The 26,154-nt window shown below is 37.5% G+C and overlaps 1 protein-coding gene and 1 pseudogene across 1 annotated transcript in view; both read left to right on the top strand.

Moving 5' to 3' along the window:
* The window catches only part of MEGF9 (multiple EGF like domains 9), a 94,899-nt gene that overhangs the window by 20,539 nt on the left and 48,206 nt on the right, over positions 1–26,154 (top strand). The gene's annotated exons all lie outside the window — the stretch shown is intronic.
* LOC118996006 (uncharacterized) lies at positions 2,084–2,185 on the top strand (annotated as a pseudogene).

The raw sequence follows: 26,154 nt of genomic DNA, 5'->3' as shown, positions 1-26,154 counted from the left end.
TCTCACATTATAGAACACTCAATTAGAAATACACACACTTAAAATCAGTGATTAAACAGTCTTCAAGAACTAAAGCCACAAATATCAGGAAGCTATTACTTTCTATTTCCTTATTGCTTAACCAACCTTATTTTTTTCCAACCAGACAAGATTTCAGATCCTCTTTTCACTTGATATTTTTTTGTCTCACTATGTTCAAACTGACCTTCAATTGTGTTTTGGTAATATGTTCAGCTTAAGATTTCTCATTTGTTTTTACCTAAGTAATAGGGAAAAGGGTATAACAGTAAGTTTACAGTGGGCTTTCCATGTTAACAAAATAAAGTTCCTTTATTTGTTTACCAAATCTTTGTTAATCACTTGCTATGCACTTAGTGCTGGGGTAGAGAGATGCTGCAGAGGTGAGTAAGAGTTTCTGTCCTTGAGGACATAGTGGAAATATAAAAAATCAGACTACAGAATGGTAAGTTCCATTACAGTGGTGTGCTCTACTACAAGAGCAAAGAGGGGGTGGTGCAGGATAAGTCAGATAAGGCTTTTCGGAGGAAGTGTTCTCTGAGCTGACACTTGAGGTGGAGGCAGGGGAGGCCACTCTAGGAAAAGGGAACAGCACGTGAAAGCAGAGGTGAGAAAGCGCGGGCACGGCCTGTTCAGGGAACTGAAGACCCGAGTGGCTCAAGTAGGGGAGGAGAGGATATGTGAGGGCAGAGCAGGGAATGGTGAAATGTGAAGCTGGCATTTTTAGCAGTTGTGAAATAATGAGGTGCTTGATATGTCATGCTCAGAAATTTATTCCAAAAGCAATGAAGGAGTATAAGCCACAAGTGACATGGGAAGGTTTGTGTTTTAGATCGGTCTGGAAACTCCAGTGCACTGCTGAAAGAGTAAATGATCTCCAGCAAAGATAATTAGAGGCCACCGACTCTCTCTAAACTTTTTCCAGCATTAGTTTTGGATTAAAGGGTTTATATGCAAAGATAATGTCAAAATAGGAGGGAGACATGAATTAGTGTTCTGTCCTCTCTTATTAAGCAAACATTTGAAACCTATTTTGCTCGTTAATATAACATACAGACTTGACAAATAAAGCCAGCAATCGATGCTGGATCTCTTAATGGACCTGCTGTTAGACTGAACAAACCTAAGTGTCTCTTGTGTGCCAGGTGCTGTGCTCAGAGCTAAGGATGGAAGGATGAATGACTTAGGAATTTACAGTCTGATGGAAGGACAGAACTGAATGGAAATACTTTAGGATACTTATGTATTAGGTTACATTTTTACTTTCCATCCTTATCTCAAGCCTTCAAAGTATGGATGAGGAAAGCAAGGATAAGAGAGGTTTTTCCCTTCAGCTTTATTGTCATATAATTGACATATAACATTGTGTAAGTTTAAGATGTACAATGTGGTGATTTGCCACACATATATATTGCAAAATGTTTACTCCAATTAATGTTAGTGTACATATCCTTCACCTCATATAATAATCATTTTGTTATTCTCGTTGCTGTGGTGAGAATATTAAAGCTGTATTAAGAGAGGTGTTTGATTTAGTCAAGGTCATGTAATAATGAATGGTACTAGCTAAACTCAATATTTGATCCACCTACCTTCAAATGTTTTCCATTCCCTCCCCACTGTATATACTGCTTCCTCTGACAGGCAATGCGTATATATTTTGAGCCTAGAATAGTTTTTTTCTCGTTTCTTTTAATTCTTTTTTAAAAATATATTTTATTGATTATGCCATTACAGTTGTCCCATTCCCCCCTTCACTCCCCTCCACCCTGCACACCCCTCCCCGACCATCCCCCCCTTTTGTTCATGTCCATGTGTCACAAGTTCTTTAGATTCCGTATTTCCCATAGTATTCCTGCCCTCCCCCCTGTCTATTTTCTACCTACTGTCTATGCTACTTATTCTCTGTACCTTCTCCCCCCTTCTCCTCTTCCCACTTCCCTGTTGCTAACCCTCCATGAGAACTCCATTTCTATGGTTCCGCTCCTGATCTAGCTGTCCTCTTAGTTTGCTTTTGTTTTAGATGTGGTTGTTAATAACTGAGTTTGCTGTCCTTTCACTGTTCAAGACTATACTTTCAGGGATCATTTCTATAGTTCGTTTCTTTTAATTCTTTCTAACACTACTGAAACCAGTATGTTGAGCCTCAAAGCATCTAGTCATTGGTGATTTATTTATTCATTTATTTTAAAATTACAGTATATTGAGTATGCTGTTACAGTTGTCCTGATTTTTACCCCTTTGCTCCGCTCCACCCATCAACCCTGCTTCTGCAATGCCCCCTACAATTGTTCATGCCCATGGGTCATGCCAATAAGTTCTTCGACTTCTCCATTTCCTATGCTGTACCATACATCCCTGTGGCTAATCTGTAATGCCTGTTTGTACTTCTTAAGCCCCTCATCTCTTCACCCATTCCCCCACTGTCTCCTCCCATCTGACAACCATTAAAACGCTCTCCATATCCATGATTCTGTCTCTGTTCTTCTTGTTTGCTTAGTTGTTTAAATTCAATTGTTGATGGATTTGTATTTAATGCCATTTTGTTGTTCATAGTTTTAATCTTCTTTTTCTTAAATAAGCCCCTTTAACATTTCATATAATAATGGTTTGGTGATGGTGAACTCCCTTAGTTTNGCCTGTTTGTACTTCTTAAGCCCCTCATCTCTTCACCCATTCCCCCACTGTCTCCTCTCATCTGACAACCATTAAAACGCTCTCCATATCCATGATTCTGTCTCTGTTCTTCTTGTTTGCTTAGTTTTTTAAATTCAATTGTTGATGGATTTGTATTTAATGCCATTTTGTTGTTCATAGTTTTAATCTTCTTTTTCTTAAATAAGCCCCTTTAACATTTCATATAATAATGGTTTGGTGATGGTGAACTCCCTTAGTTTTTTCTTATCTGGGAAACTCTTTATCTGCCCCTCAATTCTAAATGATAGCTTTCCTGGGTAGAGCAATCTTGGCTGTAGGTCCCTGCGTTTCATGACTTTAAATATTTCTTGCCAGTCCCTTCTAGTCTGCAAAGTTTCTTTAGAGAAATCAGCTGATGGTGTTACGGGAATTCCCCTGTAGGTAAATAACTTCTTTTCTCTTGTGGCTTTCAAGATTCCCTATCTTCAGCCTTTGGCATTTTAACTATGATGTGTCCTAGTGTGGGCCTCTTTGCATTCATCTTGTTTGGGACTGTCTGTGCTTCCTGGACTTGCATGCCTTTTTCCTTCACCAAATTAGGGAAGTTTCTTTTCATTATTTTTTCAAGTAGATTTCCACTTTCTTGCTCTTTCTCTTCTCCTTCTGGCACCCCTTTGATGCAAATATTGGTCCTCTTGACATTGTCCCAGAGGCCGCTTACACTATCCTCATTTTTTTGGATTCTTTTTTCTTCTTGTTGTTCTAGTTGGTTGTTTTTTGCTTCCTTATGTTCCAAATCATCGCTTTGATTCTCAACTTCATCCACTCTACTCTTGTTTCCCTGTAAATTGTTCTTTATTTCAATTAGTGTATCTTTGATTCTGACTGGATTGTTTTTTATGCTGCTGAGGTCCTCACTAAGTTTCATATAGAAAAGTAGCTTGTTGGGCCTACCAGTTGGGTGGGGCGAAGTCTCAGGTGATCTCCAAGGCAGGTCAGTGTTAGCCAGGTTGATGGAGTCTCAGAAATGGCACCAGCTTGCCAGCTCTGTGTGGGGAGGGTTTAGAAAAGGGACAATGGCCTCTGCTCACTTTGATGCCAGACACTTCTGATTCTCCCAGTATACCACTGGTGCCTTTCAGTTGCTACACCTGTGCTGCAGCTCAGAGGGAGTGATTCAGTGTGTGGGTTCTTTAAGAGGAACTGTTTTGGGCTCCAGCAGTTTCTTCCATTGACTTAATTCCCACTGTTTTTTGCAGTCAAAAGTTGTGGGGACTTATCTTCCTGGCACTGAGACCCTGAGCTGGGGGGCCTGGTGTGGGGCTGAGACCCCTGGTTCCTGAGTATCCTCCCAAATTTTCATCCTCCACACATTGGGGAGGGACCAGCCCATTCTGCATCTGCACCCCTCCTACCAATCTGCATGGATGTGGTTTCTTTAATTCTGTAGTTGTCACACTTCCATTCAACTTGATTTCTGCCAGTTCTGAGTGATGGTTGTTCCATGTTTTAGTTGTAATTTTGATGTGGTTTTGTGAAGAGGTGAGCCATGTCTGCCTATGCCACCATCTTGGCCGTAAGTCCTTAGTCATTGGTTATTAAAAGTATAGGTTCTAAAGTCTGGTTTCAAATCCCAGCTCCACCTCTTACCTTGCTATCAGTCCATTTCATAGTGTTATGAGTACTGTTATGAGGTAAAGTTTCTAAACCACTTAAAACAGTGAAAGCATAGGGAAAGGATTCAATAAATGTTAGTTGTTAAAACTGTCTTTGAAATAGAAATTCATCTTTTTTTCCAAATATTCAGGAAGTCTCGTTAAAATGCATTTAAACCAACCTACCTTACTTAAATTAATTTTGGTGAAGAGCTTTTGCCTAGCATGCATGTTTAAAATCTCACCTCTTGTTCAGGGGATCGGTGAATGACTTTGCTATCACAAACAAAAACTTGAGAAAATATGCCTGTGAAAGTAACATAGACACTTAAGCCCTTTTTATTATGGAAGAATTTGCGGATATACAACAGTGAACAGACTAGTGTAGTGACTTCTCTCATACTCATAACCCACAGGGACAGCCCCCCAGGCCAGTCCTGCCTCGGCTGTTCCCTCTGCCTGTGTTCCCCCTGCTCCTGTGCTGTTTTGACATGAATTCCAGGCATCATTTTATCTATGAATATTTCAGAATGTATTTCTAAAATATAAGGTTTCTCCTATTTTTCTTAAATAGCCACCTGTTATCATACCTAAACAAAGAAAAATTGAACAATTTCTTACCATCATTAAATACAGAGTCAGCAAAATGCTTTCTTTATGATTAAGGGGAAATCTTTTCTTTTTTTAAAAAACTAAATCTATAGACTTGATTGATTATTTTTTGGGAGAGGTAATGGACATTGGTAGATTCCTTGTTGTTTCTGATGTTGCTAAATAACTTCGTATAGCCCAACTGAAGATGAAAACTAGAAGATAAGGGCTCCTTGCATTGTTTGGGTAGGACTGGTTATAGATTAATATCCAGTTTTTACATGTGAGTAAACTGACTCAAAGGAATAATTTGTCAGTGGTCATATAAACTGTAGACAACTCGAGCTGATATTTGTCATTTGAACCATGCTCATTTCATAAATGTGTATTGAATTCTTACTATTTATATTTCTTTGTAAATGTCTATGGCCCACATTATTTTTATAATAAGGACATTCTTCTGTTTGATCACTTAATTTCTTCCACCTTTTGTCCTCTTAGAATTTTAAAGTACTTTCCCCCTCCTCTGTCCTGTTCTAATTTTAAGCCAGGGTAGTGCCTTCAGGGCTAATACAGGGGAATTTGGGTCTCCAGCAGAGGGTCAGTTTTCAACTACGAAAACAAGTCAGGCAAATGGTCTATTATAGAACTTTTCATTATAAAAAGTTCTTTTCAAATTCCAGGATATTGCTTGGTCACTGAGGAGTCTGTACTACCATTCACTAGCACCCTGGGTGTCTGAGCAGACCTGGTTAGGAATGTACTGTTCATATTGAATGAAAAAAAAAGGATAGAAAAGCTGCCTCAAACATTGCATCACCCAAAACAAACACTGCACATCTTTTATGTAGTTAATACAAAACATTAGTCTTTTAAAGTAAACCCTAGCAAACAAGCAATTTTCTTTTTGAGTGGTTCTATCTTTGACTACATCCACATGTTTTTTAACATACACTTGATATATACAATATGAGTTCTAGAGGGCACTGATGAAAGCTCACTGCTTTTCTGGTCTCTGTCAGTGAATAAAATTGTTTTAATATGTCAGGTCTGGTGTTGTCAAGAAAATATCTCGGTGTACCTGTCTTTTTCCTTACCATTAAAAAAATTGCAAGTCCTTGGGCCTCATAATTTCCCTAAAGTTTTGTATCCTGTCCACCGAACAATTAGCACAAATGATAGTGCTGATGAAATGTCTTTGATATTGGTTTATCTGGAATGTTTATTCCTCTCAGCTTTCCAACCAAGGAAGCTGGGCATGAACTCCTACTTTGGAAAATATCTGAGTGGGCAGACTCATTTTGCCACATTGCCCTCATTGTCTGTCTTTGTTTATTCAGCTGAAAATCTGTACTTGTCTCTTACCCATGGATCTCAAAATGTCTAAGAAGCTGTTAAAATGGGTACACAAATTGTTTGGGGAAGGGAAAGGATGAAAATCATAATGTATAATGAAGGTGCTCTTTCAGGGCACAGCATAATGACTGTAGGTGGTTATACAGCACAACTCTAGTAACATTGTTTATGGGTTTTATTAGGGTCTTTGATTTTATACAACTTTTCTACCTGCTGGAGAAGAGACTTTGATAATTCATTGGTACATGATTTGTTTTTGCTACAGTAGAAAGTCAAGTTTTAAGGAAATGAGCATACTACCTGACCCAAATAACAATAAATATCCTGTGGTCTTGGTAATATACACATGCTCTTGGCAGGCTTCTAAAAAGTCCTCTTGCCTTCATTCTTTTCCAGTCCATTCTTTACACTGCAGTCAGTTATCTTTCTACAGTGGAGGTGTGATCATATCATTCTCTTGTGTAAAATTTCTCCATAGTTACTATCCAAGTGCCCTTAAGAAAATCCTTCACTTGTCACCACTCCTGCCTCCTAGTCGGTGCTGGAGCCGAAATGAGCTTTACTCAGTTCTCTGTGGTATTGTGCTCCGTCTTACCACCATATCATTCACATGATATGATACAATATTGCATTTGAAATATTCCCCCCTGCTCTTAGCTTGGCTAAACTTCCTCACCTTTTCTATCCATTTAGATTTGTTCCTCTAAAAAGTCCCACTTGTTTCTCCCTATCTACCTATCAAACACACACACCTTGTTTTCCCCAAACATTGTGCATGTTTTTCCATTTTATCACACTATGTCGTGTCTTTGTTTTTCTCTCTGCTGTATGACTCTCAGCTGTTGTGAGGGTAGGGGCTGTGTCTTTCTTCCACGTCGTTGTATCTCCAGCATGTGGGAAGTATATTACCCATTTTTGGTACAATACTAATTGTTGAATGGTTGAATTAATAATTATGTGTTTCACCAAGAATCATTTCTCTCATAACCTCAGAGAAAAAGTAGGGTTCTGTTTTCATTTCTTGATACTTTTCTCCCCATCTTCTAGTCACATTCATTCATTTGTTCAGTCATTCAGTTATTCAACAGAATGTTGCTTTCAGCCTTTCAAACCTCCATGCCCTGCCCAGAAGCATGTGTAAAGACCGAGTAAAAGGAAAACTCCTGCATATATTTACCATAGGCTTCTCTTGTCCACCCTGTCTAAAATTGCACTCCCCAACACACATATCCAGTCCCACCTCTTCCCCCCACCCCATGTCTTCTCTCCATGCATAGCTTTTCCTCTTCATCACTTAACTATTTCCTAACACACTAGATATTTAACTTAAGACATTTGTTGTTTGTGTCCCCCATGCTGAGCTATAAGGGGCCTGAGGGCATGAATTTTGGTGCGTGTTGTTTACTGTTGCGTTCCCCAGCACCTAATACAACACCTGGCACAGAGTAAGCCAATATATATTTGCTGAGTGCATGAATGAGTTAATTCCCTTATATGTGCATCTTTTTAAGAAGCTTTTAATACACCTGATTTGATTTTGGATTTAGTTTTACTTCCAGGACTGTGCTGTTGTTCTTTTCTCTCATTTCTCAGACTTTCCATGTCGTTTTACTTTTGAGGCCATAATCTTGGATAGGCCCCACAAAGTTTCTGTTTTTCCATTTTATTGCTTCAGGTAACGATCACTCAACTTAAGTCTGACCTCTGTATGGTGTAACCTGGTACCTGAATCCCAAAGACCCAGGTCTATTTTGAGGAGGGGTAAGGATGCATTCAGAAATAAGTAAGATGTAAAACCTGTTCTCCTAGAACCTAGGTAGGATAGGTAGATAAATAACTATAGTACAAGGTTGAGTAGGATAATATTTACTAATGAGAAATGTTAATGGGGGGAAACTTATGTCTTTAAAAAAATTATGAAATATATCAAGCTTCCAAAAAAGTATGGAAAGTATTATAGTGAGCATTCACTATGTACCTACCTCTCAGCTTTGTAATATCTGAATTTTCTCCATTTGCTTTGAATTTTTTTCAACTTTGAAATAAAATACTAGGTATGATTAAAGCCTCAAGTGTTCTTCCTTAATCCAATTTTCTTCCTTCTTTACTTAGGTGCAATCACTATTCCAAAGTTGGTCCTAAGTGTCTAAAAGTGTTGCCATTAAACAGAACTCCTTTTCCCCTCCCCACCGCAATCCCCTATTTTACTCCTTGCTTTTCTGAATTTGACTAATTTAGATACCTCATATGAGTAGAATAATGTCATATTTGTTTTTCTGTCACTGCTGATTTCATCTGACATAATAATGACTGTAAGGTTCATCCATGTTGTATGTGTGACGGAATTTCCTTGCTTTTTAAGGGTGAATAACATTCTATTATGCGAATACCCCACATTTTGTGTGTTCGTTCATCTGTTGTGGGCATTTGGATTGCTTCCACATCTTGCTGTTGGGAATCATGCTGCTCTGAAAGGGGCAAGTGTCTCCTTAAGATCTTGCTTTCAACCCCAGAAGCTGGGTCATGTAGTGGTTCTATTCTTAACTTTTTGAGGAACTCCTAAATTATTTTTCACAGCGGTTTTACCATTTTACAGTCCTCACTAACAATGTGGTGACAGCTTTTAATGGTTCAGAAAGTGGTGAGTTGGATGCATGAAATCGAAAGTGAAGCAGGAAGAACAGGAAGATTCCACTAGTGTGGAGATAAATTTCACTTTGTCGGAGTGTGTTTCTGTTCGATAATTTAGCTAACATTGCTTGCTTCTCTAAGACTGACAAGAAAATAAGTCTGAGATGTCCTAAATTAAATTACAGCAAGTGGGAGGGTGGAAGGAAGAGACAAGAGAGGTTAATCAGTTAACAACTGTAGGGCAAAACCAACAAAGACTGCTTGCTTACATTCCTGAATATATGTTGAAACTTCATACTAACTTCCAGGTGTTTTTTTTTCTGTGATTATCTGGAGAGAATAGCCAGGTGGCTCTGCTTCTTGCTTATACACAAACTTTCTGGACTGCTGCCCATGACCAATCCTGAAGAACAAACACTTCTTCCTTACAGACTTTGTACCTATCTCAGAACTATCCCCGCTTCACCTTTTCCCACTCCTTTTAACCATAGCCAATATAAATTCTTTTTAAAAATATATTTTATTGATTATGCTATTACAGTTGTCCCTTTTTCCCTCCTTCATTCCCCTCCACCCTGCACACCCTCTCCCACCCACCTTCCCCCCTTTAGTTCTTGTCCATGTGTCACAAGTTCTTTAGCTTCTACATTTCCCATACTATTCTTGCCCTCCCCCTATTTCCTACCTACCATCTATGCTACTTATTCTCTGTACCTTTTCCCCCCTTCTCCTCCTCCCACTCCCCTGTTGCTAACCCTCCATGTGATCTCCATTTCTGTGTTTCTGTTCCTGTCCTAGTTTTTTTACTTAGTTTGTTTTTGTTTTAGGTGTGGTTGTTAATAATTGTGAGTTTGCTGTCATTTTACTATACATGTTTTTAATCTTCTTTTTCTTAGATAAATCCCTTTAACATTTCATGTAATAAGGGCTTGGTGATGATGAACTCCCTTAACTTGACCTTATTTGAGAAGTGCTTTGTCTGTCCTTTCATTCTAAATGAGAGCTTTGCTGGATAGAGCAATCTTGGACGTAGGTGTTTGGATTTCATGAGTTGGAATACTTCTTTCCAGCCCCTTCTTGCCTGCAAGGTCTCTTTTGAGAAATCAGCTGACAGTCTGATGGGAACTGGTTTGTAGGTGACTGTCCTCTTATCTCTTGCTGCTTCTAGAATTCTGTCCTTGATTTTAATCTTGGCTAATGTAACGATGATGTGCCTTGGGGTGTTCCTCCTTGTGTCCAACTTGTTTGGGACTCTCTGAGCTTCCTGGATTTCCTGGAAGTCTATTGCCTTTGCCAGATTGGGGGAGTTCTCCTTTATTATTTGTTCAAATAATTTTTCCACTTGTTAGTCTTCCTCTTCTGGTACCCCTATAATTCGGATGCTGGAATGTTTAAAGATGTCTTGGAGGTTCCTAAGGTTCTCCTCATTTTTTTGAATTCTTGTTTCTTCATTCTTTTCTGTTTGGTTGTTTCTTTGTTCCTTCTGGTCCACTCCATTGATTTGAGTCCCAGTTTCTTTCCCATCACTGTTGGTTCCCTGTGCATTTTCCTTCATTTCGCTTAGTGTAGCCTTCATTTTTTCATCTAATTTGTGACTGAAATCAACCAATTCTGTAAGAATCCTGACTACCAGTGCTTTGAACTATGCATCTGATAGGTTGGCTATGTCTTAGTCGCTTAGTTGTATTATTTCTGGAGCTTTGATTTGTTCTTCTGTTTCAGCCATTTTTTTTGTCTTGTTGTGCTGGTCACATGGTGAGGGGTGGAGCCTTAGGTGTTCACCTGGGTGGGGTAACCCAGTAGCTGTGTTGTGATGTTGTATGTGGGGGTGGGGTCTGAGAGGGAACAATGACACTTACTCCACTCTCTGTTGGACCTCAGTCCCTTCTGCCTCTCCCCCCAAGCAAACTGGGCCCTTCTGGTGCTGGTTTCCATGTGGGTGGGCTTGTGTATGTTCTAGGACCCTGCGGGTCTCTCCAACGAACTCTCCTGTGAAAGTCTCTTCTTCTGGCACCTCAGCCCCCACAGGTGTTTTCATTCGGTGCTTTGAGGCTATGTTACCTGGGGTCTGCCAGCTGCCGCCTGCATGCCCAGGGCCTGTCCACCACTGCCTTGTGCGCCCAGTGCCACCGCTCTTTTTGCCTCAACCCCTCTCTGCCTGGCCGCCTGACTCCACCCATCCTACCAGTCTGGATGGGTGTGTTTATTTTAAGTACTTGGTTGTCAGACTTCCATACAGTTCAATTTTCTGTCAGTTCTGGTTGTTATTTTGTTTCTAAATTGTTGTTGTCCTTATTTTGGTTGTGGGAGGAGGCACAACCTCCTCCGTGTCTATCTGTGCCTCCATCTCTGCTGGAGGCCCCAATGTAAATTCTTTAAAAACAAATTACATTTTTCTTCCCCAAACTGTTTGCATGAAAGCCTCATCAACCCCCTGACAGTGGACATGTTTGTCTTTTCTACCCAGCATTGTTGCTGCTGGTGGTTCGGACTGCATGCCTGGGCACCAGGTTCTTTTCTGGCTAGCATTTGGTTCAATAGACTCTTTCTTTTAGAAAAGTTTTCAGCCATGAATTTTTTTTAAACAGACTCTTATTTCAGCAGTGGAGGAGAGAACCAAATTATTTATTTCTTGATTTATTAATATTTTTGTGTGGGTTCTTAATGAAATATATATATATATGTATTTGATATTCATGAGGATTTTATTCCTCTGTTTTATCCACCAGTTTTATTGTATTTTTTCTATAACCACTTAACCCCCTTATGCCCTCTCCCCCGCACAGTCACCACGTTGTCGTCCATGTCCATGAGTCCTTTTTCCTTTTTGCTTGATCTCCCCACCCCCTAACCACACCCTCATACCTGTCATCCTGCTCTCTGTCTATGAGTCTGTCTTTATTTTGCTTGGTAGTTCAGTTTATTCATTAGATTCCACATATGAGTGAAATCATATGGTATTTGTCTTTCTCTGATTGGCTTATTTCACTTAGTGTAATGTTCTCCAGGTCCATCCATGCTGTTGCAAAGGGTTAAATTTTCTTTTTTATGGCTGAGTAGTATTCCATTGTGTAAATGTCCTATAGTTGTTTTTAATCTCTCATCCGCTAATAGACACTGGGGCTGCTTCCTTATCTTGATGACTGTATGGCTGCAATGAATATAGGGGTGCTTATGTTCTTTTGAATTAGTGTTTTGGTTTTCTTTGGATATATTTCCAGAAGTGGGATCACTGGGTCAAAAAACTGAGCCATTTTTAATTTTTTGAGGTGTCTCCATACTGCCTTCCACAGTAGCTGCACCAATCTGCCCCCTTTCACCACATCCTCGACAGCACTTGTTTGTTGATTTATTGATGTGAAGTGATATTATTCTGACAGGTGTGAAGTGATGTCTCACTGTGGTTTTAATTTGCATTTCTTTGATGACTAATGATGTTGAACATCTTTTCATATGTCTATTGGCCATCTGTATGTCCTCTTTGGGTAAGTATCTATCTCGGTCCTTTGCCCATTGTTAAACTGGATTGTTTGAAGGCTCCACATAGCAACAGCAGTCCTGAGAAAGAAGAAAAAAGTTTTGGAAATCACGCTACGTAATGTCAAACTATACTATAAGGCCATGGTAATCAAAATAGCGTGGTGCTGGCATAAAAACAGACACCTACATCAATGGAACAGAATGGAGAGCCCAGAAATAGACTCATACCTGTACAGGCAATTAATATTCACCAGAGGAAGCAAGCACTTACAATGGGCTAAAGAGTTTATTCAATAAACGGTGTGGGAGATTGGATAGATATCTGTAGAAAACTGAAACTTGATCACTTTCTTACAATACATACAAGAATTCGAAGTGGATTAAAGACTTAAATATTAGACCTGTAAGCATAAAAATCCTAGAAGAAAACATAGGCAATAAAATCTCAGGCATTGCTCATAGCAATATTTTATCTTATATATCTCCTTAGGCCAGGGAAGCAAAAGAAAAAATAAACAAATAGGACTAGATCAAACTAAAATGTTTTTGCACAACAAAGAAAACCGTAAACAAAATAAAGGACAACACATGGAATGGGAGAACATATTCACCAATATATCTGATAAGGGGTTAATATCCAAAATCTATAAAGAAATTAATGTAATATATATTTAATCAAGGTAACATTGATTTATAATTTTATGTAAATTTCAGGTATTCAACATTATAATTTGATATCTTTATACAGTCTAGTGTACTCACCACCAAAGGTCCAGTGTCTATTCATCACCATACATTTGACCTCCCCCCTGCACTCCCCACCACCTTTACCCACTTGGACCTCCCTTCACCCACCTTCCTTTTGGGTAACCACCAATCTGCTGTCTGTATCTATGAATTTGTGTTTAGTTTGTTTGTTTGCCTCTTTTCTTCTATATTCCATATATGAGTAAAAATCATATGTTTTTTGTTGTTTTCTGACTTACCTCACTTAGCATAATACCCTCAAGGTCCTCCCTTGTTGTCACAAATGGCGACATTTTGTCTTTTTATGGCTGACTAGTATTCCATTGTGTGCGAAGTGGAATATAGTGAAGTATATTCGACATCTTCTTTATCCATTCATCTGCAATGGACACTTAGGTTGTTTCCATATCTTGGCAACTGTGACTGATGCTGCAGTGAATGTAGGAATGTGTATGTTATTTTGAAATAGTGTTTTGTATTCTTCAGATAAATTCCCAGTGGAACAGCTGGATCACATGGTAGTTCTATTCTTAATTTGCTGAGAAACTTCTACACTGTTTCACATAGTGGTTGCACTATTTTATAATCCCACTGACAGTGTGGTAATAGCTTTTAATAGTACAGAAAGTGCTGAATGGGATATATGAAATCCAAAGTGAAGTAGAAAGAAAAACAGGTAAATTCCACTAGTGTAGAGATAAATTTCACTTAGCCAGAGTGTGTTTCTCTTAGATATTTTAGCTAACATTGCTTGCTTCTCCAAGACTATTACTTCAAGAGTAGAGGAAGGAGACACATTATTTCTCTTTTAATTTGATTTTTTATTGATCACTGGTCCTTGAGAATTTCTGAGATTGTTAACTTCCAGTAGTGCTTCAGCAATTACTAGGGGACATTTGAAGATTGTGTTTTGTATTGTTTTCAAACTTGAACAAAGTCTTTAACATCATGGTGTTCACAAATTCTTATTTTTTTAAATTTTATTTTGTTTGGATTGTTCAAGTACAGTTTTCTGCTTTATTTTAAAAAATGTAGCCTTCTAATCTACATTTAGGCCACTTAAGACCATTTTGGTTTCCTTTAAGGGTCCTCAGGATCCTTAAAGGCATATGTGTCTGTGTTTGTAAAGAGAAGTGATTAAGTTCCTCTGATGATGTGCACAAGAGAGGGGTGAGAAGTGGAGTTGGAAGAAGGGTTTCTTCTGTCTTGGGTCCTTATTTTTCAATTTGAGGTGTCACCCAAATGCTTAGTGATGAGGATAAAGCAAAGAGCTTCACAGCTTGTAGTGTAGAACAATGTTTATACTGTGTAAGTGTTTGATAATAGTGAAGAGAGGCAGAAGAGTGGGAAGGATTTGTCAACATGTTTTGAGGAGTAAGAGGATTAGATAGGGAACACAAAATAAGATAGCCCACTTCCAGTTCCAAAAGAAGAAAGCACTTCTTTTGAGTGTCACTCAGGATAACTCAAGGCTCAGCTTTTTTACTTGGTTGACTCTTAACTCCAAATCCATTAAACTTTTAGCACTGCAGACAACTGCAGACAGGTATATTTTCTACCTTGCAGTGTTTCTTTATTCATAAAGCAGACTTATTTCACTGTATAATATGCAGATAGGTATCTGTATGTTTGTAGAAGCAATCTTTACTAGTGACACTGCCCAAATTCAGATTTTCTTGTTAGACTGCTATAATAGTTTATCAATAAATCTATCATCTGTAGTCTCCCCCTGAATCTTTCCTTCATGCTGCTGCTAAAAGTAATCTAATCCCTGAGGCCTTATAGTCAGCGGACCTCAGGGAAGTTACTCAGTTTCTCTGTGTCTCCATTTCCTTGTCTTATCCTCTCACCTGTACCTACCGTATTGGTTCTCTGAAAGTTTGTGATGTTCATGCATGTAAGGTAGGGACATGGAACTGTGCCTTGCCTGTAATAAGTAAATAAATAAATAAACAAATAATAAATAGTAGAGATAAATACTGTTGGCATTCTATTGTTGCTATTTTTGTTTTTTCTTTTGAAAGCCAACTCTGTCAAGAATCTTTCATATTTCCCTTTTGCTACAGCAAACTTTTTGGGTATAACAGAATCACTTTTGAAGCTTGTAAAAAATGCATATTTCTGAGTTCCTCCACCAGAGATTTCTGTTCTGTAGGTGTAGGGTGGGACCCAGGAATCAGTGTTTTGCTGTGCTCCCCAGGTGATTTTGAAGAAGGGGGTACTAGTCTGGAGAATCATTCCATGTAGAATGAAGTTCTACTCCTTGCACAGGAATTCAGAGCCCCAGTGTGCTTTTCTAATATATATTTTCTTCTTGTATTACTCCCTGCCCATCTCTGTTGCAACCATTGTAAATAGATTTCTTTCTCTACTCATTCTTCCTGGGTTCCTCATGTATTTTCCCAGGATGGTATAGCATAATTTTGTGATCAAATACATATTTATGCCTAATAATCCACAAATCACCCACTTGATAATATGTTTAAGAAATATATCACCCTGGCTGGTGTGGCTCAGCTGATTGAGTGCTGGCCTGTGACTGGTCAGTTCGATTCTCAGTCAGGGGCACATGCCTGGGTTGCTGGCCAGGTCCTCAGTTGGGGGCACACGAGAGGCAACCACATATTGATGTTTCCCTCCCTTTCTTTCTCCCTCCTTTCTGCTTTCTCTAAAAATAAATAAGTAAAATCTTTTAAAAAATAGTTAAACTATAATGTGTGGGACCAACTTTGTCTTTTTTGAAAATTAGGAATGAATTTCTAGGTTATATCACTGGGTACCTTAGAATGGCATTTTTAAATTGACCTTTTCTCTTGTTCTCTATGCACTCCTTTTCTCTGAATTAATTTTCCGGTATTACAATGAGTAAATACATTCTGGCCTTTAAGTTGCTCAGCTATGCTCTGTAAACAGAGACACTAAGGCAAATCTAGTTCCAACCTCAGATGCAGTCAGTAGTATGTACTTGAAACTGAAGTTCTTTTCTTTTTCTTAGATGTTTTCTGTTCTATTGCTATAAAATTGAGGCAGTAATGAATTTATTTAGGATAATTTTTCTTTGCATGCATTCAGAAATCTCTGATGATCCCTTTTAGTTTTCAATTTTTGCAATCTGTGGTAACATGTAAGGATGCTGCTTTCTCAAAAGATTGCTTATAATAAAAAATTAGAATAGGAGAAGAGACTGTCTTGGCCTAGGTATTTTCTTTGCCTTGTTTCCCCTAATTTTTAGAACATCCTCCAAAGTTAGGTTTCATTATCCCAATTATATGAAGTTGGACATTCTAGATTTTAGAATATTATAATAGCTAAAATTAACTGAAAATATGCGAGACACTGTTTTATGAAAAGTCTTTACACGGAGGGTGTGAAATTTAAGATTATAGAGCTTATAAACAATGGTTTCAGTATTTAAACCCAAGCCCCTTGACCTCAAAGACTGATCTCTTTCTACTGTGGCCTGGAGCCAGATTTTAAGTTGTTCGAATTCATTTTCTCTATTTCTCCCTACCCCGATCTCCCTTTGAACTCAAATGATTTGAAAAATGATGTAAATAAAAAAGCTCAAAGTTTGATAGAACAGTTTGTATTTAAAGCCATATAGGCAGTATTTGGTTAATTATTATTTTGATTTCATTTTTTAATTACAGTTTACCATCAATATTATTTTGTATTAGTCTCTGTTGTACAGTTAATTCTTTTAGTGCACCCTAAATTTGATAGGACCTGACAAAATAAAATGCCCTTTCAAAAAGTAAGCAATTAACTCTTATTAAATCACAAAATTGGGTTGTTTTTTAAAGACTAAAAAATGCAAACAAATGAAAAAAATATAGTGACATACAAAAAATATTTTTGCCTAGGTTCGTGTCATAGTTTGGCAGATTAGCACAGTTCATATCCTGAATTTATAGCACCATTAGGAATACTAATTAGTAGTATTTTAGCTATGAGAATACACTTAAATAAAGTAAACAGATCCCAAATATTAAATCATGAGCATGTGTTCTGAACAACATATTAAGACTAATTAGCCAAAAGCAAATGTGAGGTGTTCTAAGTCTCCAGTTGAGAATTTTTTTGTATTTTGAGCAATGCTTTCTCCTCTACCCCACAGTTTGTTCGTCATTCCACTTGATGTCACTTGCTTACAAAGAAAATAGAAAAACACCAACCAAAACAAACAAACCAAAATAATTGCATTTAATAGTACTAGGTTAATTTTTTTCTTTTTCCTTCTTTCTTTTCTGTTTGTTTTACCCCTTCTTTCCATCCCTTCTTTTAAAGGAAGGAAGCTCTGTGGTGAAGTGGAGTGAGGAACGGCATTGGAGTTAGACAAAGCTGGGGTTTGAGTGCTGTCTCAATCACTTACTGTAACTGTGGTCTTGAGCAAGTACCTAGCTTCTTAAAGTTCTAGTTTTCCTATTTATAAACAACCATTGCAAGGTTTTGTTGTTAAGCTAAATGTTCATGCAAAAATATCTGACAGAGGTTGAATCATGGTAGGTAATCGTAAGTGGTAATTACTTTTATTACAGTTAATAATAAGGCTGACCTAGGGATTAAAATGAGCAGTGGTGTGAAATGGTTTTGTTCTATTTTCCCAACAAACCGTTGTGGGTGACGAGAACTCAGAATTGTATTATTGTTGTTAGCCAGGTAAGACATGACCTTCAGTGGAACTCACTCAAGGTAACTTAAAAATAGAAGTCTTACTCAGAAGAATCAAGGGAAAAAATGTTAAAAATAATAAGAAAGTTCATCAAAATGACTATACCAAGAAATCCAAGTTAATAAGTATTACTAACTAATACTAAGTAGAAGAGATAATGGGAAAAAAGATTACAGTTTTAACCATTGCTACTAATGATGAAAAGGTTAGAGATAATCTCACCAAGGTATGTGTAAAACTTATATAGATGTAATTTTTAGTTATGAAATTTCACTGAGAAATATAAAAGAAGACTGAATAGATGGAGAGGTGTATCAGTGCTTATAGATGGGAAAATTGAATATTGTAAAGCTACCAGTTCTTGATACATTAACTTTCAGAATTAGTGGAATTATTGGGGACATTACAATAGGATCTTTTTTGGAGGAAATACGGCAACAAAGTTCTGATGGGAACATAACTATGAACAACTAAAAGAAAATGTAAAGAAGAGTAGTACATTAGTGAAACACACAATAAAGCTGCAGTTATTAAAACTTTAAGTATTGTATAATATAGACAGGTCAGTTTAATAAATCAGAAACAGATTCTGATAAGAAAACTGTATTAATGTATGATATAAAAATAATAAACCACAGTTTAACAATTCATTAGTTGAAGGAGATTATTTCCAACTTTTAGTGATTATGAATAAAAGTACTGTTTACATTTACTAACATGTATGTGTGAACATATGTTTTCATCTCTCTTGAGTAGTTACCCAAGAGTGGAATTGCTGGGTCATAATGGTAGGCATATTTTTTTTTTAGATTTTATTTATTTATCTTTAGAGGAGAAGGGAAGGAGAGAGGGTGAGAAATATCAATGTATGGTTGCCTCTCATGCGTCCACCGCTGGAAACCGGGAACTGGCCTGCAACCCAGGCATGTGACCTGACTGGGAATCGAACTGCGAATGTGTGGTTCACAGGCCCACGCTCAATCCACTGAGCTACACCAGCCAGGGCTGGTAGGCATATTTTAAATTTAACTTTATGAGAAACTGCCAGATTGGTTTCTGAGCATTTCAGCAACATGTTCTAGTTGCTCAGCATCCTTTTCTAAAAACTTGGTATTGCCAGTTTTTTTAAAATGTAGTCATTCTATTAGGCATGTAGTAGTATGTAATTATGTTTAACTTGCATTTTCCTAATAAAAGATTTGAGCACCTTTTCAAGTGTTTATTTTTCATGCATACATTTTCTTTGGTGAAGTGTGTGTTCAGACCTTTTCCCCATTTTTAAATTGCATTGTTTTCTTAATGTTGAGTTTTGAGAATTTTTGTATCTTCTTTATACAAGTCTTGGACAAAAATGTGATTAGGGAATAGTCCCCCAACCAGTGGCTGTGTTTACATTCTCTTAGTAGTAGCAACATTTCATTTTAGTAAAGTCCAATTTATACATTTTTCTTTCATGAATTGCATATAAAAGTTCTTTGTCTCACTCAAGGTCAATCATATTCTCTCCTATGTTTTCTTCTAGAGGTGTTATAGTTTTTCATTGTACATATGGGGCTATGATCTATTTTGAGTTAATTTTTGTACAAGGTGTGAAGTTAGGTTGAGGTTCATTTTTTGCATATAGACATGTAATTGTTTCAACACCGTTTATTGAAAAACAATATCATTGCTCTGTTGAATTACCTTTACTCCTTTTCAAAAATTAGTTAGTGATATTTGTGAGGGTCTCTTCTTGAACTCGTTGTTATGTTCCATTAACCATTGTGTCTGTTATTTTACCAATCACACATTGGCTTCATTACTGTAGCTTTATAGTAAGTCTTGAAATCAGTTATGGAGAATCCTCCAAGTTTGTTATTTTTAGGCTATTCAAGTTTCTTTGCTTTTCCACATTTGTTTTGGAGTCAGCTTGTGACTATCTACCAAAAAATATCCTGCTGGGATTTTGATTGGGGTTCATTGAATCTATAGACCTAATTGTTACAGTATGTCCCTCCACTAAGGTCTTTTTGGTTTCTTTCATCAGTGTTTTGGAGTTTTAGCATAAAGATCATACACATATTATGTTACATTTATACCTAAGTATTTCATATAGACAGATGGCAAGAATCATCCACCTTTTATGGATTGAGCCACATTTAGACTTACTGAAGGCCACAGTGCTGGGTAATTAGCAGCAAATTCAGAATTTCAGGTGTGCTGTATCTGCCTAGTGTTTTTTTCTATTCATTTTTGTAGGCAGAAGATTCTCATGGTGGAAAGATGTACACTTCGGAGTTACTCAGTTTGGGTTCTGTTCTGTTCTCCAGTACCGGCTAGGCGTGTGATGTGCTTGACCTCTCTAAGACTCATTTTCCTCATTCCTGGTGCCTACCTCACTGGACTGTGGTGAAGACTAAAGGAGACCATATGTATGACGTTTCTAGTGTGATGTGTGAAATACACGTAGAACACATTCAATATTTTTGTTACTATTAGTAGCAAAAACTAGTTGTTACAACCTTCTCCAGAGCTTGTCATCTTGTCTAATTAATTAAATGAATGGTTTCTGAATTGTGGAAAACTGGCAGTAAGCCAAGGACAAGCACTGACAAAATGGTCCTTAAGTGCGAGACAGAAAATTTTCTATAAAACCCGTGTCATGTTATCCCCCCTTTTCATGTGTCTCTCATAAAGTAGAAGGAATGTTTTGCACTAGTGAATTGTGATTGCTGATTTTAGTGGATATATTTTTATTTCAAAAGGTAAAGCTTAAAGCTTTTCTTTAAAAGTGGTGGCTTTAAAAGTTTCCACATTTCTACAAAGTCTGGTTTAACTCAAGAAACTCATCAGCTTTAATATTAAGTTCCCCAGCTTTGTAAAGATCTGTGACCCTGCCCTGGCATAACAGAAATGTGAAATGTAATTTGAGCATCAGTGCTATGCTAGACTAAGACCTTTTACAAAAATAAAAACTGTCTATTGATAATTCCTTTTCCCTAGAATGAGGCCTTTCTGAGATTCCTTTACTCTAAACCTACAAAGAGAAATGTGGACCTAATAACAAGTATACATTTGAAATAAAGATACCATACACTTAGGAAAACAGGCCTTAGTCAAGCCAATTGTTATTTTTTGTTCTATCGATGTACAGGCAGAGGTTTGAATTAAGTATTGCTGTTCTCTTTTAAAAATTTATTTATTTATTTATTTATTTTTTGAGGAGCAGGGAGGGAAGAGAGGGAAAAAACATTGATGTGTAAGAAATACATCAATTGATTGTCTCCCATGTGCCCCCAAATGGGAACTTGGCCCCAAACCCAGGCATGTGCCCTGATTGGGAATGGAACCAGTGACCTTTTGTTTTGAGGGCTGATGTCCAATCAATTTAGCCACACTGGCCAAGGCACTAATGAATTTTTAATGTTTTGAATTTGGTTATGAGATTAAGAACTGAGCCTAATACATTTGAATACATACCTTCTATTTTTTGCTACTTTGTGACTGAGCAGAAGATGCCGCCAATATTGTAGTACATTTTGTATGTCTTCTGAATATGGGGAAGAATGAAAAGTTTTAGAATAGGATGGAGCAGTGTTTTTATTTTTTCAATATCTAAAGATACTGAAAAGCAAGAGCGAAATCATTGTTTCAAGATTTGTTAAATTATTGATTTTAGAGAGAAGGGAAGAGAGTGAGAGAGAGAGGGAAACATCCATGTGAATGAGGGACATCAGTTGGTTGCCTCTTGCATGTGCCTGGATGAGGAGCAAACCTGCAACCCAGGCATGTGTCCTGACCAGAATCGAACCCACCACCTTTTGGTTTACAGGATGATGCTCCAACCAGCTGAGCCATACTGGCTGTGGCAAGAGTGAAATAACTATCGAAGGAGTGAAGAAGTTAGAAATTGAATTTTGCAAAGGTATTTCCATAATTTTGCAAGAGGCTATAGAAGAACTCCAGGCTATATTCCTGACCTAGATTCCTGTGAGTGGTTTGTATTACTTATATTTACAAGTATTTTTTCCAGTATCTATGCAATACTTATTTTGTAATCATTTTAGTTTAGCAACAATGCTGTTATAAATTTACATTTATTTGTTCAATAAGATTTGCATCATGAATTTTTGAACTGAGGATACAATTTTTTCATTTAAATTTTTTATTTCCTTCATTTATGGTTCTTTCTTATCTGCAAAAGACTAACACCCTGTTGTACCAAACTCTTTGAGTCTCCAGACACCATAGTTAATTACAGTATCCAGAAAAGGCTCCAAAAAGAGGCATGGAGAGACCAAGGACACATTAATGAGGACATACTATCACAGTTAATATTTTTCTAAAATCAACTTATTCTCATCAAAGTAGCTGCAAATACTAAAATGCAATTAATATTTGCTACAAGATATAATGGACTTTTTACTGAGCAGGAACATAAAATGGTTTAATGGCTAAACACAGAGAGAAGCCTACCAGATGTACAAAAGGTCCGTAAAGGTCTTTAGTATGTTCAAGGAGATAATCTCTTGCCAGGACAGGTGTTTGTGCATGGGGTGGGTGAGGGGACTTATGAGACTTCTAGACAAAATTATTCTTTTTTAAGTGCTGAAAATTTTCATTTCTTGACCCTTGGTAGGAAATGTTTGAAAAAGTGCAGTGTTTGATTTATAGATTTTATTTATTTATTTTTACAGAGTGGGGAAGGGAGAGAGAAAGAGAGGAAGAGAAACATCTAACACTTATCTCTTGTACACTCACAACCCAGGCACTTGCCCTGACCAGGATTCAAACTGGCAACTTTTTGATTTGTGGGATGATGCCTAACCCACTGGGCCACACCAGTCCCGAGTGCAGTGTTTGATTTGAATGCAAAGATTACTTTGGATACTTTTACATCAAACTCATCCCACAAACAGAAATTTATTGTCTTTTCTTTGGGCCTTCATATGTCTATTTTCAAATAGTTTGGCACCAGATTTTAGTTTCTTATTCTTCTTCAGGGTTCAAATCACTGTGTTTCATTGGTCTTCAGAAGCCAAACAAAAAGAAAAAAAAACATTGCCAAAGGTTGCAGTCTCTCTGCTGACATTTACTTTGTAACATTAACATTCTTTTCTATTTCCTTACAGAGTTTGCTAAGAATTATAGGGCATTGAAAGGAAACCTACTACTGAAATGACAGAATTTGTTCCATATTAACTCTTAGGCAACCCAATGAGCTTCTGGCATTTTATTCAGACTTTGTCAGTGATTATCTTTTTGTGTCCTGTTCATGTTGTTCTGTTTCCATTACTACCCATTAGTCATGTTGCAGACTCCTTTGTGCTGCTCTGGTGCCTACAATCCCACCTCATGAAAAAGTCAGCACTTCATCTCTTTTCTTTGGCTATAGGTTCTTGCCACTGCCTCTTGTAGTCAAAATTTTCTTTCTTGTCATTTTGCTAGCTTCCTAGTAATTGCATTGTTTTTGCATTAATTCCTATCTGGTTCTGTATGAATGTCAAGAACTGTGAAGGCTCTTAGATTTTAGTCTACTTATAAGCTAGCAAGTTTCACAACTAAATGGTGATTTACATTTATTACTGTTGCTCATTCTATTTATTTAAGTGGAGTCATTTCATTTGAGGTTGATCACTGGAATAGGGGCCTTGGATTCTGTGCCCCAAACAGGAAAGGTACACGTCTTTCTGGGCTTGGCTTTGGCCTCTTTTCCTTTGATTAATTTGGAGAGGAATGCTAACATGATAGTGTATTTTTATCTTGATACATCAGCCCCCTTCCTTGCACTAGAGTGGTCTGTGTTGCTGAAGTATTTGCCATTCACCCCACTGCTGTTAGGACAATTAATACCAATAAGTACTCTTTTTTCATCCTCTCTGAAACGTCCTAAACCTTTCTGTTTTTGTCATTGTATTTGTAGGAACCCGTATTGGTTCCTACAAATACTCCAATACCCATACTGGAATATGGAATACCCATACCAATACCCATATTGGAACCCATATTGGTACCCATATTGGTGATATATAGAGCCAGGCATATGTAGGATACCATTTTATTCTCTAGTTAGATGGCCTATAACTTTAAATTTAAATGCAATGATTACTTTGGATACCTTTATATCAAAATTATCCCATAAATTAAAATTCTCAGAGAAAAACACAAATTTATTGTCTTTTCTTTGGGCCTTTATATTTCTATTTTCAAACAGTTTCAAAACTGCCATGGTAATAAGTCTAATCCTGGGCTTTTATTGAACAAATCTTGTCCACAGGGTATAACAAAGGCTGTGTGGCCTGTGAACCTGACATCTGAATTGTGTTTATGTTATTTTATTAGGTATCCTTTTCTACCCGTGATTCTGTTAATTTTTGCAGCACTCCAAACTACTTTCAGCTTATTTATTGGGGATAAGTATTATAGGCATCATATTATGACCTTTTTGTATATGAGAAAAGAAAAGTACAAGGTTAGCTAACTTGCTTGAGGTCATAAAATTAGTAAGTGAAAGAGCTTGATTGAAACTGTAGCTGTCTGCCTCATAGCCCTTAATCGTCACTGATGCTTCACTTTACTGCCTCTTCAAATTATTGTCATATGAGTTGTAAGTAGTAGATGTCATGGGTTCACACGAAAGGCAATAGAGTTAGTGTGTATAGAGGTGTACGTTTCAGCAGATTCTTGAAGTAGGGGATAGGTTTCAATATATAGAGATGAGAGAACATTTCAAGAGGAATGGAATAAACATGTTCAGAGATGGGACTAAAAAGAATGTGTTCAGGGGATAATGAAGAGTTTGAATTAGTTTCATAGAAATAACTAATGGAAGATGGTGGCGTAGGCAGACATGGCTAACCTCTTAACACAACCACATCAAAATTAAAACCAAAATATGGAACAACCATCACTCAGAACCAGCAGAAATCAAGTTGAATGGAAGTGTGACAACTACAGAATTAAAGAAACCACAGCCATGCAGATGGTAGGAGGGATGCAGATGCAGAACAGGCTGGTCCCTCATGCACCTGTGGAGGATGAAAGTTTGGGAGGGATATCTCAGGAACCTGGAGTCCCAGCCCCACACCAGGCCCCCCAGCCCAGGGTTTCAGTGCCAGGAATAAAGTTCCCACAACTTCTGACTGCAAAAGCCAGTGGGATTGAGTCAATGGAAGAAACTGCTTGGAGCCAAAACAGTTCCTCTTAAAGATCCCACACACTGAATCACCTACTCAGACTCACTCCCTCTAAGCTGCAGTACCAGGGTAGCAACTGAAAGGTGCCAGTGGTGTACGGGGAGAATGGGAAGTGTTTGGCATCAAGGCGAGCAAGAGGCCATTGTCCCTTTTCTAAACCCTCCCCACACAGAGCTGGCAAGCTGGTGCCATTTCTGAGACTCCATCAACCTGGTTAACTCTGACCTGCCTTGGAGATCCCCAGAAACTCCACCCCACACAATTTACAGGCCCAGCTGAGTTACTTTCTATATGAATGGCTGGTCCCAGATTTTGGGACCGGAAAAATATTGTTTTAAGCATTCTGGTCATTTTTGGTGGAGTGAAGGTCTTGCCATGAAGTTCTCATTGGCAGGTTTACAGACCACTAAACATGGCTTCCTCATTTACAAAAACCACACACACGTAAACACACACACAGTAGAAATAATGTGAAAGCATGTAACTCTGTCAAAGAAATGTCATGCTTACATAGCCCAATAAAAATAATAATAGTGATTGAGATGGGAAGCTGATTCCTTTCTGATGTTTTGGGCTGAAGAAATCTGAACTCTCTTCTGGGTTTTGACACATACATAAAATAATATCCATATTTGACACATCTATGTGCAATATATTTATTTATTTAGTAAATTTACAAATTAGAAGAGGTGGGAGGAGCAGGGAGATAAGCTGACACCAAAGATTAGGAAGAAATTTAGAAGGTATAGAGTTGGTATAAAGTTGGCCAAGTGGGAATATATTTTATGGAATCCTTTATTTTGACTTGTATGAATAACATGTTTGTGATGGCATAAAAAAATTGCAGGTTTATTTTCTAGAATAGAGAAACAAACTCCTTTAAAATTTTCCTTTTAAGACTCTGGATTTGCAGTTATCTAGTAACTTTTAAGAAATCATCAAAAATTACATTGAAGATTATTTTTTTCAAGTTAAACTTTTATCTGAATAATGCCATTTTATACAGTGCCTTATCTATTCAGAAGTATAATTTGTATCATAGATTTCTCTGGGCTTTTCAAACCCAAGTTCCTGGCTATTTTGGAATGGGGCTGTTCTCATACAGTATGTGCAAGGTTTTGTTTTATCTGCAGTTGATTTTAACTGCAAGCTTTTGCAAATGTTTGCAGAGTCCTATGTTAATACTCTGTCA

The sequence above is a fragment of the Sturnira hondurensis genome, unplaced genomic scaffold, assembly GCF_014824575.4.
Source record: "Sturnira hondurensis isolate 20B ecotype Veracruz unplaced genomic scaffold, ASM1482457v3 Scaffold0010448, whole genome shotgun sequence".
In the NCBI taxonomy this organism is placed as follows: domain Eukaryota; kingdom Metazoa; phylum Chordata; class Mammalia; order Chiroptera; family Phyllostomidae; genus Sturnira; species Sturnira hondurensis.
Note: the sequence above shows the minus strand (reverse complement) of the source record. Positions and strands in the feature narration are given on the sequence as shown.